Genomic DNA, 18268 nt, shown 5'->3' on the forward strand with positions numbered 1-18268 from the left:
TTTCTACAAAAGTAAAGTGGTTGCAAACTCATCTTTTTAGAAACTTGTTTGGGCTGTTGAGAGGAGTAAAAAAACATCAAAATGTTCAATCCTGCACGATTCTACCAAGAAATGTGAGTGTCCATTCAAACTGCTGTTTTTGCTATTGGCCCCTATAGAATAATGAATGTTTTGAATTTTCTCCAAAAGCAAAGTAGTTGCAAACTCTTCCTTCTAGTCCTGTCTGGGCTCATGAGACGAGTAGAAAAACATCAAAAATTTCAATCCTGCACGATTCTACCAAGAAATGTGAGTGTTCATTGAAACCGCTGCTTTTTGCTATTGGGCCCTATTGAATAATGAATGTTTTGAATTTTTTGCAAAAGTAAAGTAGTCGCAAACTCATCCTTATAGAGTCTTGTTTGGGCTCATGAGAGGAGTAGAAACAGGTCAAAAATTTCAAACCTGCTTGATTCTACCAAGAAATGTGAGTGTTCTTTCAAACCGCTGATTATTGCTATTGGTCCCTATTGAATAATGAATGTTTTGAACATTCTCCAAAAGTAAAGTAGTTGCAAACTCATCCTTTTACAATCTTGTTTGGGCTATTGAGAGGAGTAGAAAAACATCAAAAATTTCAATCCTGTACGATTCTACCAAGAAATGTGATTGTTCATTCAAAACTCTGCTTTTTGCTATTAGATCCTATTGAATAATGAATGTTTTGAATTTTCTCCAAAAGTAAAGTAGTTGCAAACTCATCCTTACAGAGTCTTGTTTGGGCTCACGAGAGTAGAAAAACGTTAAAAATTTCAATCCTGCATGATTCTACCAAGAAATGCGAGTGTTCATTCAAACCGCTGCTTTTTGCTATTGGGCCCTATTGAATAATGAATGTTTTGAATTTTCTCCAAAGTTAAAGTAGTTGCAAACTCATCCTTTTAGAAACTTGTTTGGGCTGTTGAGAGGAGTAGAAAAACATCAAAAATTTCAATCCTGCACGATTCTACCAAGAAATGTGATTGTTCATTCAAAACGCTGCTTTTTGCTATTAGACCCTATTGAATAATGAATGTTTTGAATTTTCTCCAAAAGTAAGCAAGTTGCAAACTCATCCTTTTAGAGTCTTGTTTTGGCTCGTGAGAGGAGTAGAAAAACGGCAAAAATTTCAATCCTGCATGATTCTACAAAGAAATGTGAACGTTCATTCAAACCGCTGCTTTATGCTATTGGGCCCTATTGAATAATGAATGTTTTGAATTTTCTCCAAAAGTAAAGTAGTTGCAAACTCATCCTTTTAGAAACTTGTTTGGGCTGTTGAGAGGAGTAAAAAAACATCAAAATGTGCAATCCTGCACGATTCTACCAAGAAATGTGAGTGTCCATTCAAACCGCTGCTTTTTGCTATTGGTCCCTATTGAATAATGAATGTTTTGAATTTTCTCCAAAAGTAAAGTAGATGCAACTCATCCTTTTAGAAACGTGTTTGGGCTGTTGAGAGGAGTAGAAAAACATCAAAAATTTCAATCCTGCACGATTCTACTAAGAAATGTGAGTGTTCATTCAAAATGCTGCTTTTTGCTATTGGGCCCTATTGAATAATGAATGTTTTGAAATTTCTCCAAAAGTAACGTAGTTGCAAGCTCATCCTTTTAGAGTCTTGTTTGGGCTCATGATAGGAGTATAAAAACGTCAAAAATTCCAATCCTGCACGATTCTACCAAGAAATGTGATTGTTCATTCAAAACTCTGCTTTTTGCTATTAGAACCTATTGAATAATGAATGTTTTGAATTTTCTGCAAATGTAAAGTAGTTGCAAACTCATCCTTCTAGAGTCTTGTTTGAGCTTATGAGAGGAGTAGAAAAATGTTAAAAATTTCAATCCTGCATGATTCTACCAAGAAATGCGAGTGTTCAATCAAACCGTTGCTTTTTGCTAGTGGCCCCTATTGAATAATGAATGTTTTGAATTTTCTCCAAAAGTAAACTAGTTGCAAACTAATCCTTTTAGAAACTTGCTTGGGCTGTTGAGAGTAGTAGAAAAACATTAAAAATTTCAATCCTGCACGATTATACCAAGAAATGTGATTGTTCATTCAAAACGCTGCTTTTTGCTATTGTACTCTATTGAATAATGAATGTTTTGAATTTTCTCCAAAAGTAAAGTAGTTGCAAGCTCATCCTTTTAAATTCTTGTTTGGGCTCATGAGAGGAGTAGAAAAACATCAAAAATTTCAATCCTGTACGATTCTACCAAGAAATGTGATTGTTCATTCAAAACGCTGCTTTTTGCTATTAGACCCTATTGAATAATGAATGTTTTGAATTTTTTCCAAAAGTAAATAGTTGCAAACTCATCCTTCCAGAGTCTTGTTTGGGCTCGCGAGAGTAGAAAAACATTAAAAATTTCAATCCTGCATGATTCTACCAAGAAATGCAAGTGTTCATTCAAACCGTCGCTTTTTGCTAGTGGCCCCTATTGAATAATGAATGTTTTGAACATTCTCCAAAAGTAAAGTAGTTGCAAACTAATCCTTTTAGAAACTTGTTTGGGCTGTTGAGAGGAGTAGAAAAACATCAAAAATTTCAATCCTGCACGATTCTACCAAGAAATGCGAGTGTTCATACAAACCGTCGCTTTTTCCCTGTGGCCCCTATTGAATAATGAATGTTTTGAACATTCTCCAAAAGTAAAGTAGTTGCAAACTCATCCTTTTAGAAAGTTGTCTGTGCTGTTGAGAGGAGTAGAAAAACATCAAAAATGTCAATCCTGCACGATTCTAACAAGAAATGTGATTGTTCTTTCAAAACGCTGCTTTTTGCTATTAGACCCTATTGAATAATGAATGTTTTGAATTTTCTCCAAAAGTAAGCAAGTTGCAAATTCATCCTTCTAGGGTCTTGTTTTGGCTCGTGAGAGGAGTAGAAAAACGGCAAAAATTTCAATCCTGCATGATTCTACCAAGAAATGTGAGTGTTCATTGAAACCGCTGCTTTTTGGTATTGGTCCCTTTTGAATAATGAAGGTTTTGAATTTTCTACAAAAGTAAAGTAGTTGCAAACTCAAATTTTTAGAAACTTGTTTGGGCTGTTGAGAGGAGTAGAAAAACATCAAAAATTTCAATCCTGCATGATTCTACCAAGAAATGTGAGTGTTCATTCAAACCGCTGCTTTATGCTATTGGGCCCTATTGAATAATGAATGTTTTGAATTTTCTCCAAAAGCAAAGTAGTTGCAAACTCATCCTTCTAGTCCTGTCTGGGCTCATGAGAGGAGTAGAAAAACATCAAAAATTTCAATCCTGCACGATTCTACCAAGAAATGTGAGTGTTCATTGAAACCGCTGCTTTTTGCTATTGGGCCCTATTGAATAATGAATGTTTTGAATTTTTTGCAAAATTAAAGTAGTCGCAAACTCATCCTTATAGAGTCTTGTTTGGGCTCATGAGAGGAGTAGAAAAGGTCAAAAATTTCAAACCTGCATGATTCTACCAAGAAATGTGAGTGTTCTTTCAAACCGCTGCTTTTTGCTATTGGTCCCTATTGAATAATGAATGTTTTGAACATTCTCCAAAAGTAAAGTAGTTGCAAACTCATCCTTTTAGAATCTTGTTTGGGCTATTGAGAGGAGTAGAAAAACATCAAAAATTTCAATCCTGTACGATTCTACCAAGAAATGTGATTGTTCATTCAAAACGCTGCTTTTTGCTATTAGACCCTATTGAATAATGAATGTTTTGAATTTTCTCCAAAAGTAAAGTAGTTGCAAACTCATCCTTCCAGAGTCTTGTTTGGGCTCACGAGAGTAGAAAAACGTTAAAAATTTAAATCCTGCATGATTCTACCAAGAAATGCGATTGTTCATTCAAACCGTCGCTTTTTGCTAGTGGCCCCTATTGAATAATGAATGTTTTGAATATTCTCCAAAAGTAAAGTAGTTGCAAACTCATCATTTTAGAATCTTTTTTGGGCTATTGAGAGGAGTAGAAAAACATCAAAAATTTCAATCCTGTACGATTCTACCAAGAAATGTGATTGTTCATTCAAAACGCTGCTTTTTGCTATTAGACCCTATTGAATAATGAATGTTTTGAATTTTCTCCAAAAGTAAAGTAGTTGCAAACTCATCCTTATAGAGTCTTGTTTGGGCTCATGAGAGGAGTAGAAAAACGTCAAAAATTTCAATTCTGCATGATTCTACCAATAAATGTGAGTGTTCATTCAAACCGCTGCTTTTTGCTCTTGGGCCCTATTGAATAATGAATGTTTTGAATTTTCTGCAAAAGTAAAGTAATTTCAAACTCATCCTTTTACAAACTTGTTAGGCCTGTTGAGAGGAGTAGAAATACATTAAAAATTTCAATCCTGCACGATTCTACCAAGAAATGTGATTGTTCATTCAAAACGCTGCTTTTTTCTATTAGACCCTATTGAATAATGAATGTTTTAAATTTTCTCCAAAAGTAAGCAAGTTGCAAACTCATCCTTCTAGAGTCTTGTTTTGGCTCGTGAGAGGAGTAGAAAAACATCAAAAATTTCAATCCTGCATGATTCTACAAAGAAATGTGAACGTTCATTCAAACAGCTGCTTTTTGGTATTGGTCCCTTTTGAATAATGAAGGTTTTGAATTTTCTACAAAAGTAAAGTGGTTGCAAACTCATCTTTTTATAAACTTGTTTTGGCTATTGAGAGGAGTGGAAAAACATGAAAAATTTCAATCCTGCATGATTCTACCAAGAAATGTGAGTATTCATTCAAACCGCTGCTTTTTGCTATTGGGCCCTATTGAATAATGAATGTTTTGAATTTTCTCCAAAAGTAAAGTAGTTGCAAACTCATCCTTTTAGAAACTTGTTTGGGCTGTTGAGAGGAGTAAAAAAACATCAAAATGTTCAATCCTGCACGATTCTACCAAGAAATGTGAGTGTCCATTCAAACCGCTGTTTTTGCTATTGGGCCCTGTAGAATAATGAATGTTTTGAATTTTCTCCAAAAGCAAAGTAGTTGCAAACTCATCCTTCTAGTCCTGTCTGGGCTCATGAGAGGAGTAGAAAAACATCAAAAATTTCAATCCTGCACGATTCTACCAAGAAATGTGAGTGTTCATTGAAACCGCTGCTTTTTGCTATTGGGCCCTATTGAATAATGAATGTTTTGAATTTTTTGCAAAAGTAAAGTAGTCGCAAACTCATCCTTATAGAGTCTTATTTGGGCTCATGAGAGGAGTAGAAACAGGTCAAAAATTTCAAACCTGCATGATTCTACCAATAAATGTGAGTGTTCTTTCAAACCGCTGATTATTGCTATTGGTCCCTATTGAATAATGAATGTTCTGAACATTCTCCAAAAGTAAAGTAGTTGCAAACTCATCCTTATACAATCTTATTTGGGCTATTGAGAGGAGTAGAAAAACATCAAAAATTTCAATCCTGTACGATTCTACCAAGAAATGTGATTGTTCATTCAAAACGCTGCTTTTTGCTATTAGATCCTATTGAATAATGAATGTTTTGAATTTTCTCCAAAAGTAAAGTAGTTGCAAACTCATCCTTTTAGAAACTTGTTTGGGCTGTTGAGAGGAGTAAAAAAAACATCAAAAATTTCACTCCTGCATGATTCTAACAAGAAATGTGAGTGTTCATTGAAACCGCTGCTTTTTGCTATTGGGCCCTATTGAATAATGAATGTTTTGAATTTTTTGCAAAAGTAAAGTAGTCGCAAACTCATCCTTATAGAGTCTTGTTTGGGCTCATGAGAGGAGTAGAAAAAGGTCAAAAATTTCAAACCTGCATGATTCTACCAAGAAATGTGAGTGTTCTTTCAAACCGCTGATTATTGCTATTGGTCCCTATTGAATAATGAATGTTTTGAACATTCTCCAAAAGTAAAGTAGTTGCAAACTCATCCTTCCAGAGTCTTGTTTGGGCTCACGAGAGTAGAAAAATGTTAAAAATTTCAATCCTGCATGATTCTACCAAGAAATGCGAGTGTTCATTCAAACCGTCGCTTTTTGCTAGTGGCCCCTATTGAATAATGAATATTTTGAACATTCTCCAAAAGTAAAGTAGTTGCAAACTAATCCTTTTAGAAACTTGTTTGGGCTGTTGAGAGGAGTAGAAAAACATCAAAAATTTCAATCCTGCATGATTCTACCAAGAAATGTGAGTGTTCATTTAAACCGCTGCTTTTTGCTATTGGGCCCTATTGAATAATGAATGTTTTGAATTTTCTCCAAAGTTAAAGTAGTTGCAAACTCATCCTTTTAGAAACTTGTTTGGGCTGTTGAAAGGAGTAGAAAAACATCAAAAATTTCAATCCTGCACGATTCTACCAAGAAATGTGATCGTTCATTCAAAACGCTGCTTTTTGCTATTAGACCCTATTGAATAATGAATGTTTTGAATTTTCTCCAAAAGTAAGCAAGTTGCAAACTCATCCTTCTAGAGTCTTGTTTTGGCTCGTGAGAGGAGTAGAAAAACGGCAAAAATTTCAATCCTGCATGATTCTACAAAGAAATGTGAACGTTCATTCAAACAGCTGCTTTTTGGTATTGGTCCCTTTTGAATAATGAAGGTTTTGAATTTTCTACAAAAGTAAAGTAGTTGCAAACTCATCTTTTTAGAAACTTGTTTTGGCTGTTGAGAGGAGTAGAAAAACATCAAAAATTTCAATCCTGCATGATTCTACCAAGAAATGTGAGTGTTCATTTAAACCGCTGCTTTATGCTATTGGGCCCTATTGAATAATGAATGTTTTGAATTTTCTCCAAAAGTAAAGTAGTTGCAAACTCATCCTTTTAGAAACTTGTTTGGGCTGTTGAGAGGAGTAAAAAAACATCAAAATGTTCAATCCTGCACGATTCTACCAAGAAATGTGAGTGTCCATTCAAACCGCTGCTTTTTGCTATTGGGCCCTATTGAATAATGAATGTTTTGAATTTTCTCCAAAAGCAAAGTAGTTGCAAACTCATCCTTCTAGTCCTGTCTGGGCTCATGAGAGGAGTAGAAAAACATCAAAAATTTCAATCCTGCACGATTCTACCAAGAAATGTGAGTGTTCATTGAAACCGCTGTTTTTTGCTATTGGGCCCTATTGAATAATGAATGTTTTGAATTTTTTGCAAAAGTAAAGTAGTCGCAAACTCATCCTTATAGAGTCTTATTTGGGCTCATGAGAGGAGTAGAAACAGGTCAAAAATTTCAAACCTGCATGATTCTACCAATAAATGTGAGTGTTCTTTCAAACCGCTGATTATTGCTATTGGTCCCTATTGAATAATGAATGTTCTGAACATTCTCCAAAAGTAAAGTAGTTGCAAACTCATCCTTATACAATCTTATTTGGGCTATTGAGAGGAGTAGAAAAACATCAAAAATTTCAATCCTGTACGATTCTACCAAGAAATGTGATTGTTCATTCAAAACGCTGCTTTTTGCTATTAGATCCTATTGAATAATGAATGTTTTGAATTTTCTCCAAAAGTAAAGTAGTTGCAAACTCATCCTTTTAGAAACTTGTTTGGGCTGTTGAGAGGAGTAAAAAAAACATCAAAAATTTCACTCCTGCATGATTCTAACAAGAAATGTGAGTGTTCATTGAAACCGCTGCTTTTTGCTATTGGGCCCTATTGAATAATGAATGTTTTGAATTTTTTGCAAAAGTAAAGTAGTCGCAAACTCATCCTTATAGAGTCTTGTTTGGGCTCATGAGAGGAGTAGAAAAAGGTCAAAAATTTCAAACCTGCATGATTCTACCAAGAAATGTGAGTGTTCTTTCAAACCGCTGATTATTGCTATTGGTCCCTATTCAATAATGAATATTTTGAACATTCTCCAAAAGTAAAGTAGTTGCAAACTCATCCTTTTAGAATCTTGTTTGGGCTATTGAGAGGAGTAGAAAAACATCAAAAATTTCAATCCTGAACGATTCTACCAAGAAATGTGATTGTTCATTCAAAACGCTGCTTTTTGCTATTAGACCCTATTGAATAATGAATGTTTTGAATTTTCTCCAAAAGTAAAGTAGTTGCAAACTCATCCTTCCAGAGTCTTGTTTGGGCTCACGAGAGTAGAAAAACGTTAAAAATTTCAATCCTGCATGATTCTACCAAGAAATGCGAGTGTTCATTCAAACCGTCGCTTTTTGATAGTGGCCCCTATTGAATAATGAATGTTTTGAACATTCTCCAAAAGTAAAGTAGTTGCAAACTAATCCTTTTAGAAACTTGTTTGCGCTGTTGAGAGGAGTAGAAAAACATCAAAAATTTCAATCCTGCATGATTCTACCAAGAAATGTGAGTGTTCATTCAAACCGCTGCTTTTTGCTATTGGGCCCTATTGAATAATGAATGTTTTGAATTTTCTCCAAAGTTAAAGTAGTTGCAAACTCATTCTTTTAGAAACTTGTTTGGGCTGTTAAGAGGAGTAGAAAAACATCAAAAATTTCAATCCTGCACGATTCTACCAAGAAATGTGATTGTTCATTCAAAACGCTGCTTTTTGCTTTTAGACCCTATTGAATAATGAATGTTTTGAATTTTCTCCAAAAGTAAGCAAGTTGCAAACTCATCCTTCTAGAGTCTTGTTTCGGCTCATGAGAGGAGAAGAAAAATGGCAAAAATTTCAATCCTGCACGATTCTACAAAGAAATGTGAACGTTCATTCAAACCGCTGCTTTTTGCTATTGGTCCCTATTGAATAATGAATGTTTTGAATTTTCTCCAAAATGAAAGTAGTTGCAAGCTCATCCTTTTAGAAACTTGTTTGGGCTGTTGAGATAAGTAGAAAAACATCAAAAATTTCAATCCTGCACGATTCTACCCAGAAATGTGAGTGTTCATTCAAACCGCTGCTTTTTGCTATTGGGCCCGATTGAATAATGAATGTTTTGAATTTTCTCAAAAAGTAAAGTTGTTGCAAACTCATCCTTTTAGAAACTTGTTTGGGCTGTTGAGAGGAGTAAAAAAAACATCAAAAATTTCACTCCTGCATGATTCTACCAAGAAATGTGAGTGTTCATTTAAACCGCTGCTTTATGCTAATGGGCCCTATTGAATAATGAATGTTTTGAATTTTCTCCAAAAGTAAAGTAGTTGCAAACTCATCCTTTTAGAAACTTGTTTGGGCTGTTGAGAGGAGTAAAAATAATCAAAATGTTCAATCCTGCACGATTCTACCAAGAAATGTGAGTGTCCATTCAAACCGCTGCTTTTTGCTATTGGGCCCTATTGAATAATGAATGTTTTGAATTTTCTCCAAAAGCAAAGTAGTTGCAAACTCATCCTTCTAGTCCTGTCTGGGCTCATGAGAGGAATAGAAAAACATCAAAAATTTCAATCCTGCACGATTCTACCAAGAAATGTGAGTGTTCATTGAAACCGCTGCTTTTTGCTATTGGGCCCTATTGAATAATGAATGTTTTGAATTTTTTGCAAAAGTAAAGTAGTCGCAAACTCATCCTTATAGAGTCTTGTTTGGGCTCATGAGAGGAGTAGAAAAAGGTCAAAAATTTCAAACCTGCATGATTCTACCAAGAAATGTGAGTGTTCTTTCAAACCGCTGATTATTGCTATTGGTCCCTATTGAATAATGAATGTTTTGAACATTCTCCAAAAGTAAAGTAGTTGCAAACTCATCCTTCCAGAGTCTTGTTTGGGCTCACGAGAGTAGAAAAACATTAAAAATTTCAATCCTGCATGATTCTACCAAGAAATGCAAGTGTTCATTCAAACCGTCGCTTTTTGCTAGTGGCCCCTATTGAATAATGAATATTTTGAACATTCTCCAAAAGTAAAGTAGTTGCAAACTAATCCTTTTAGAAACTTGTTTGGGCTGTTGAGAGGAGTAGAAAAACATCAAAAATTTCAATCCTGCATGATTCTACCAAGAAATGTGAGTGTTCATTTAAACCGCTGCTTTTTGCTATTGGGCCCTATTGAATAATGAATGTTTTGAATTTTCTCCAAAGTTAAAGTAGTTGCAAACTCATCCTTTTAGAAACTTGTTTGGGCTGTTGAAAGGAGTAGAAAAACATCAAAAATTTCAATCCTGCACGATTCTACCAAGAAATGTGATCGTTCATTCAAAACGCTGCTTTTTGCTATTAGACCCTATTGAATAATGAATGTTTTGAATTTTCTCCAAAAGTAAGCAAGTTGCAAACTCATCCTTCTAGAGTCTTGTTTTGGCTTGTGAGAGGAGTAGAAAAACGGCAAAAATTTCAATCCTGCATGATTCTACAAAGAAATGTGAACGTTCATTCAAACAGCTGCTTTTTGGTATTGGTCAATTTTGAATAATGAAGGTTTTGAATTTTCTACAAAAGTAAAGTAGTTGCAAACTCATCTTTTTAGAAACTTGTTTTGGCTGTTGAGAGGAGTAGAAAAACATCAAAAATTTCAATCCTGCATGATTCTACCAAGAAATGTGAGTGTTCATTTAAACCGCTGCTTTTTGCTATTGGGCCCTATTGAATAATGAATGTTTTGAATTTTCTCCAAAAGCAAAGTAGTTGCAAACTCATCCTTCTAGTCCTGTCTGGGCTCATGAGAGGAGTAGAAAAACATCAAAAATTTCAATCCTGCACGATTCTACCAAGAAATGTGAGTGTTCATTGAAACCGCTGTTTTTTGCTATTGGGCCCTATTGAATAATGAATGTTTTGAATTTTTTGCAAAAGTAAAGTAGTCGCAAACTCATCCTTATAGAGTCTTGTTTGGGCTCATGAGAGGAGTAGAAAAAGGTCAACAATTTCAAACCTGCATGATTCTACCAAGAAATGTGAGTGTTCTTTCAAACAGCTGATTATTGCTATTGGTCCCTATTCAATAATGAATGTTTTGAACATTCTCCAAAAGTAAAGTAGTTGCAAACTCATCCTTTTAGAATCTTGTTTGGGCTATTGAGAGGAGTAGAAAAACATCAAAAATTTCAATCCTGAACGATTCTACCAAGAAATGTGATTGTTCATTCAAAACGCTGCTTTTTGCTATTAGACCCTATTGAATAATGAATGTTTTGAATTTTCTCCAAAAGTAAAGTAGTTGCAAACTCATCCTTCCAGAGTCTTGTTTGGGCTCACGAGAGTAGAAAAACGTTAAAAATTTCAATCCTGCATGATTCTACCAAGAAATGCGAGTGTTCATTCAAACCGTCGCTTTTTGATAGTGGCCCCTATTGAATAATGAATGTTTTGAACATTCTCCAAAAGTAAAGTAGTTGCAAACTAATCCTTTTAGAAACTTGTTTGCGCTGTTGAGAGGAGTAGAAAAACATCAAAAATTTCAATCCTGCATGATTCTACCAAGAAATGTGAGTGTTCATTCAAACCGCTGCTTTTTGCTATTGGGCCCTATTGAATAATGAATGTTTTGAATTTTCTCCAAAGTTAAAGTAGTTGCAAACTCATCCTTTTAGAAACTTGTTTGGGCTGTTAAGAGGAGTAGAAAAACATCAAAAATTTCAATCCTGCACGATTCTACCAAGAAATGTGATTGTTCATTCAAAACGCTGCTTTTTGCTATTAGACCCTATTGAATAATGAATGTTTTGAATTTTCTCCAAAAGTAAGCAAGTTCCAAACTCATCCTTCTAGAGTCTTGTTTTGGCTCGTGAGAGGAGTAGAAAAACGGCAAAAATTTCAATCCTGCATGATTCTACAAAGAAATGTGAACGTTCATTCAAACAGCTGCTTTTTGGTATTGGTCCCTTTTGAATAATGAAGGTTTTGAATTTTCTACAAAAGTAAAGTAGTTGCAAACTCATCTTTTTAGAAACTTGTTTTGGCTGTTGAGAGGAGTAGAAAAACATCAAAAATTTCAATCCTGCATGATTCTACCAAGAAATGTGAGTGTTCATTCAAACCGCTGCTTTATGCTAATGGGCCCTATTGAATAATGAATGTTTTGAATTTTCTCCAAAAGTAAAGTAGTTGCAAACTCATCCTTTTAGAAGCTTGTTTGGGCTGTTGAGAGGAGTAAAAAAACATCAAAATGTTCAATCCTGCGCGATTCTACCAAGAAATGTGAGTGTCCATTCAAACCGCTGCTTTTTGCTATTGGGCCCTATTGAATAATGAATGTTTTGAATTTTCTCCAAAAGCAAAGTAGTTGCAAACTCATCCTTCTAGTCCTGTCTGGGCTCATGAGAGGAGTAGAAAAACATCAAAAATTTCAATCCTGCAAGATTCTACCAAGAAATGTGAGTGTTCATTGAAACCGCTGCTTTTTGCTATTGGGCCCTATTGAATAATGAACGTTTTGAATTTTTTGCAAAAGTAAAGTAGTCGCAAACTCATCCTTATAGAGTCTTGTTTGGGCTCATGAGAGGAGTAGAAAAAGGTCAAAAATTTCAAACCTGCATGATTCTACCAAGAAATGTGAGTGTTCTTTCAAACCGCTGATTATTGCTATTGGTCCCTATTGAATAATGAATGTTTTGAACATTCTCCAAAAGTAAAGTAGTTGCAAACTCATCCTTCCAGAGTCTTGTTTGGGCTCACGAGAGTAGAAAAACGTTAAAAATTTCAATCCTGCATGATTCTACCAAGAAATGCGAGTGTTCATTCAAACCGTCGCTTTTTGATAGTGGCCCCTATTGAATAATGAATGTTTTGAACATTCTCCAAAAGTAAAGTAGTTGCAAACTAATCCTTTTAGAAACTTGTTTGCGCTGTTGAGAGGAGTAGAAAAACATCAAAAATTTCAATCCTGCATGATTCTACCAAGAAATGTGAGTGTTCATTCAAACCGCTGCTTTTTGCTATTGGGCCCTATTGAATAATGAATGTTTTGAATTTTCTCCAAAGTTAAAGTAGTTGCAAACTCATCCTTTTCAGAAACTTGTTTGGGCTGTTGAGAGGAGTAGAAAAACATCAAAAATTTCAATCCTGCATGATTCTACCAAGAAATGTGAGTGTTCATTCAAACCGCTGCTTTTTGCTATTGGGCCCTATTGAATAATGAATGTTTTGAATTTTCTCCAAAAGCAAAGTAGTTGCAAACTCATCCTTCTAGTCCTGTCTGGGCTCATGAGAGGAGTAGAAAAACATCAAAAATTTCAATCCTGCACGATTCTACCAAGAAATGTGAGTGTTCATTGAAACCGCTGCTTTTTGCTATTGGGCCCTATTGAATAATGAATGTTTTGAATTTTTTGCAAAAGTAAAGTAGTCGCAAACTCATCCTTATAGTCTTGTTTGGGCTCATGAGAGGAGTAGAAAAAGGTCAAAAATTTCAAACCTGCATGATTCTACCAAGAAATGTGAGTGTTCTTTCAAACCGCTGATTATTGCTATTGGTCCCTATTGAATAATGAATGCTTTGAACATTCTCCAAAAGTAAAGTAGTTGCAAACTCATCCTTTTAGAATCTTGTTTGGGCTATTGAGAGGAGTAGAAAAACATCAAAAATTTCATTCCTGTACGATTCTACCAAGAAATGTGATTGTTCATTCAAAACGCTGCTTTTTGCTATTAGACCCTATTGAATAATGAATGTTTTGAATTTTTTCCAAAAGTAAAGTAGTTGCAAACTCATCCTTCCAGAGTCTTGTTTGGGCTCGCGAGAGTAGAAAAACGTTAAAAATTTCAATCCTGCATGATTCTACCAAGAAATGCGAGTGTTCATTCAAACCGTCGCTTTTTGATAGTGGCCCCTATTGAATAATGAATGTTTTGAACATTCTCCAAAAGTAAAGTAGTTGCAAACTAATCCTTTTAGAAACTTGTTTGGGCTGTTGAGAGGAGTAGAAAAACATCAAAAATTTCAATCCTGCATGATTGTACCAAGAAATATGAGTGTTCATTCAAACCGCTGCTTTTTGCTGTTGGGCCCTATTGAATAATGAATGTTTTGAATTTTCTCCAAAAGTAAGCAAGTTGCAAACTCATCCTTCTAGGGTCTTGTTTTGGCTCGTGAGAGGAGTAGAAAAACGGCAAAAATTTCAATCCTGCATGATTCTACAAAGAAATGTGAACGTTCATTCAAAACGCTGCTTTTTGGTATTGGTCCCTTTTGAATAATGAATGTTTTGAATTTTCTACAAAAGTAAAGTAGTTGCAAACTCATCTTTTCAGAAACTTGTTTGGGCTGTTGAGAGGAGTAGAAAAACATCAAAAATTTCAATCCTGCATGATTCTACCAAGAAATGTGAGTGTTCATTCAAACCGCTGCTTTTTGCTATTGGGCCCTATTGAATAATGAATGTTTTGAATTTTCTCCAAAAGCAAAGTAGTTGCAAACTCATCCTTCTAGTCCTGTCTGGGCTCATGAGAGGAGTAGAAAAACATCAAAAATTTCAATCCTGCACGATTCTACCAAGAAATGTGAGTGTTCATTGAAACCGCTGCTTTTTGCTATTGGGCCCTATTGAATAATGAATTTTTTGAATTTTTTGCAAAAGTAAAGTAGTCGCAAACTCATCCTTATAGAGTCTTGTTTGGGCTCATGAGAGGAGTAGAAAAAGGTCAAAAATTTCAAACCTGCATGATTCTACCAAGAAATGTGAGTGTTCTTTCAAACCGCTGATTATTGCTATTGGTCCCTATTGAATAATGAATGTTTTGAACATTCTCCAAAAGTAAAGTAGTTGCAAACCCATCCTTTTACAATCTTGTTTGGGCTATTGAGAGGAGTAGAAAAACATCAAAAATTTCAATCCTGTACGATTCTACCAAGAAATGTGATTGTTCATTCAAAACGCTGCTTTTTGCTATTAGATCCTATTGAATAATGAATGTTTTGAATTTTCTACAAAAGTAAAGTAGTTGCAAACTCATCTTTTCAGAAACTTGTTTGGGCTGTTGAGAGGAGTAGAAAAACATCAAAAATTTCAATCCTGCATGATTTTACCAAGAAATGTGAGCGTTCATTTAACCCGCTGCTTTTTGCTATTGGTCCCTATTGAATAATGAATGTTTTGAATTTTCTCCAAAAGTAAAGTAGATGCAACTCATCCTTTTAGAAACGTGTTTGGGCTGTTGAGAGGAGTAGAAAAACATCAAAAATTTCAATCCTGCACGATTCTACTGAGAAATGTGAGTGTTCATTCAAAATGCTGCTTTTTGCTATTGGGCCCTATTGAATAATGAATGTTTTGAAATTTCTCCAAAAGTAACGTAGTTGCAAGCTCATCCTTTTAGAGTCTTGTTTGGGCTCATGATAGGAGTAGAAAAACATCAAAAATTTCAATCCTGAACGATTCTACCAAGAGATGTGAGTGTTCATTCAAACAGCTGCTTTTTGCTATTGGGCCCTATTGAATAATGAATGTTTTGAATTTTCTGCAAAAGTAAAGTAGTTGCAAACTCATCCTTATAGAGTGTTGTTTGGGCTCATGAGTGGAGTATAAAAACGTCAAAAATTCCAATCCTGCACGATTCTACCAAGAAATGTGATTGTTCATTCAAAACTCTGCTTTTTGCTATTAGAACCTATTGAATAATGAATGTTTTGAATTTTCTGCAAATGTAAAGTAGTTGCAAACTCATCCTTCTAGAGTCTTGTTTGAGCTTATGAGAGGAGTAGAAAAATGTTAAAAATTTCAATCCTGCATGATTCTACCAAGAAATGCGAGTGTTCAATCAAACCGTTGCTTTTTGCTAGTGGCCCCTATTGAATAATGAATGTTTTGAATTTTCTCCAAAAGCAAACTAGTTGCAAACTAATCCTTTGAGAAACTTGCTTGGGCTGTTGAGAGTAGTAGAAAAACATTAAAAATTTCAATCCTGCACGATTATACCAAGAAATGTGATTGTTCATTCAAAACGCTGCTTTTTGCTATTGTACTCTATTGAATAATGAATGTTTTGAATTTTCTCCAAAAGTAAAGTAGTTGCAAGCTCATCCTTTTAAATTCTTGTTTGGGCTCATGAGAGGAGTAGAAAAACATCAAAAATTTCAATCCTGAACGATACTACCAAGAGATGTGTGTTCATTCAAACAGCTGCTTTTTGCTATTGGGCCCTATTGAATAATGAATGTTTTGAATTTTCTGCAAAAGTAAAGTAGTTGCAAACTCATCCTTATAGAGTCTTGTTTGGGCTCATGAGAGGAGTAGAAAAACGTCAAAAATTTCAATTCTGCATGATTCTACCAATAAATGTGAGTGTTCATTCAAACCGCTGCTTTTTGCTCTTGGGCCCTATTGAATAATGAATGTTTTGAATTTTCTGCAAAAGTAAAGTAATTTCAAACTCATCCTTTTACAAACTTGTTAGGGCTGTTGAGAGGAGTAGAAATACATTAAAAATTTCAATCCTGCACTATTCTACCAAGAAATGTGATTGTTCATTCAAAATGCTGCTTTTTGCTATTGGACTCTATTGAATAATGAATGTTTTGAATTTTCTCCAAAAGTAAAGTAGTTGCAAGCTCAACCTTTTAGAGTCTTGTTTGGGCTCATGAGAGGAGTAGAAAAACATCAAAAATTTCAATCCTGAACGATACTACCATGAGATGTGAGTGTTCATTCAAACAGCTGCTTTTTGCTATTGGGCCCTATTGAATAATGAATGTTTTGAATTTTTTGCAAAAGTAAAGTAGTTGCAAACTCATCCTTATAGTGTCTTGTTTGGGCTCATTAGAGGAGTAGAAAAACATCAAAAAGTTCAATCCTGCATGATTCTACCAAGAAATGTGTGTTCATTCAAACTGCTGGTTTTTGCTATTGGGCCTTATTGATTAAGGAATGTTTTGAATTTTCTCCAAAATTAAAGTAGTTGCAAACTCAACCTTTTAGAAACTTGTTTGTGCTGTTGAGAGGAGTAGAAAAACATCAAAAATTTCAATCCTGCACGATTCTACCAAGAAATGTGATTGTTCTTTCAAAACGCTGCTTTTTGCTATTAGACCCTATTGAATAATGAATGTTTTGAATTTTCTCCAAAAGTAAGCAAGTTGCAAACTCATCCTTCTAGGGTCTTGTTTTGGCGCGTGAGAGGAGTAGAAAAACGGCAAAAATTTCAATCCTGCATGATTCTACAAAGAAATGTGAACGTTCATTCAAAACGCTGCTTTTTGGTATTGGTCCCTTTTGAATAATGAATGTTTTGAATTTTCTACAAAAGTAAAGTAGTTGCAAACTCATCTTTTCAGAAACTTGTTTGGGCTGTTGAGAGGAGTAGAAAAACATCAAAAATTTCAATCCTGCATGATTCTACCAAGAAATGTGAGTGTTCATTCAAACCGCTGCTTTTTGCTATTGGGCCCTATTGAATAATGAATGTTTTGAATTTTCTCCAAAAGCAAAGTAGTTGCAAACTCATCCTTCTAGTCCTGTCTGGGCTCATGAGAGGAGTAGAAAAACATCAAAAATTTCAATCCTGCACGATTCTACCAAGAAATGTGAGTGTTCATTGAAACCGCTGCTTTTTGCTATTGGGCCCTATTGAATAATGAATGTTTTGAATTTTTTGCAAAAGTAAAGTAGTCGCAAACTCATCCTTATAGAGTCTTGTTTGGGCTCATGAGAGGAGTAGAAAAAGGTCAAAAATTTCAAACCTGCATGATTCTACCAAGAAATGTGAGTGTTCTTTCAAACCGCTGATTATTGCTATTGGTCCCTATTGAATAATAAATGTTTTGAACATTCTCCAAAAGTAAAGTAGTTGCAAACCCATCCTTTTACAATCTTGTTTGGGCTATTGAGAGGAGTAGAAAAACATCAAAAATTTCAATCCTGTACGATTCTACCAAGAAATGTGATTGTTCATTCAAAACGCTGCTTTTTGCTATTAGATCCTATTGAATAATGAATGTTTTGAATTTTCTCCAAAAGTAAAGTAGTTGCAAACTCATCCTTCCAGAGTCTTGTTTGGGCTCACGAGAGTAGAAAAACGTTAAAAATTTCAATCCTGCATGATTCTACCAAGAAATGAGAGTGTTCATTCAAACCGTTGCTTTTTGCTAGTGGCCCCTATTGAATAATGAATGTTTTGAACATTCTCCAAAAGTAAAGTAGTTGCAAACTAATCCTTTTAGAAACTTGTTTGGGCTGTTGAGAGGAGTAGAAAAACATCAAAAATTTCAATCCTGCATGATTTTACCAAGAAATGTGAGTGTTCATTTAACCCGCTGCTTTTTGCTATTGGTCCCTATTGAATAATGAATGTTTTGAATTTTCTCCAAAAGTAAAGTAGATGCAACTCATCCTTTTAGAAACGTGTTTGGGCTGTTGAGAGGAGTAGAAAAACATCAAAAATTTCAATCCTGCACGATTCTACTAAGAAATGTGAGTGTTCATTCAAAATGCTGCTTTTTGCTATTGGGCCCTATTGAATAATGAATGTT

The sequence above is a fragment of the Dendrobates tinctorius genome, unplaced genomic scaffold, assembly GCF_039654945.1.
Source record: "Dendrobates tinctorius isolate UK_male_01 unplaced genomic scaffold, ASM3965494v1 ptg000188l, whole genome shotgun sequence".
Classification (NCBI taxonomy): Eukaryota; Metazoa; Chordata; class Amphibia; order Anura; family Dendrobatidae; genus Dendrobates; species Dendrobates tinctorius.